We start from the raw sequence: 475 nt of genomic DNA, 5'->3' as shown, positions 1-475 counted from the left end.
AGCTGCTGCTGCTGCTGCAGTGTTGAAGGGTTAGAGCTGCTTTCATGCCGTTAAAGAATCGCTGCAGCGGCAGCACCCACCAGTCCTTCGGGGAGAAAGATGGCTCGAGGAAGCTGCAGCAACAGCAGCAGCAGCAACAGCAGCAGCAGCAACAACAGCAGCAGCAACAGCATTGCCTTCACCCGTCTTGCGCCGGACCAGTGGGTTGGGTAGGGGTAGCAGCAGAAGGTCCAGCAGCAGAAGCAGCAGCAGAAGCAGCAGCAGAAGCAGCAACAGAAGCAGCAGCAGAAGCAGCAACAGAAGCGACAGCCGCACCAGCTCCACTGCTATCTGTGTACAAGCACCAGAGAAGCATCCCGAGCAGCTGCAGCAGCAGCACGAGCAGCAGCACCACCACCAGGCGCAGCAGCAGCAGCAGCAGCAGTGCAAGCCGCTGCTCCTTCTGATCTCATCAGGTGTGCGTACACCCCAAACT

At 58.9% G+C, this 475-nt stretch overlaps 1 protein-coding gene across 1 annotated transcript in view; it reads right to left on the bottom strand.

Moving 5' to 3' along the window:
- Positions 1 to 475, bottom strand: part of EMH_0056120 (Polyphosphoinositide phosphatase, related) — a gene marked incomplete at both ends in the record, with an annotated part of 8,274 nt that overhangs the window by 1,950 nt on the left and 5,849 nt on the right.

This window comes from Eimeria mitis, genomic scaffold (genome assembly GCF_000499745.2).
Source record: "Eimeria mitis Houghton genomic scaffold, Emh_scaff59, whole genome shotgun sequence".
In the NCBI taxonomy this organism is placed as follows: domain Eukaryota; phylum Apicomplexa; class Conoidasida; order Eucoccidiorida; family Eimeriidae; genus Eimeria; species Eimeria mitis.
The sequence above is the reverse complement of the archived record's forward strand: the minus strand, read 5'-3'. Positions and strand labels throughout refer to the sequence as shown.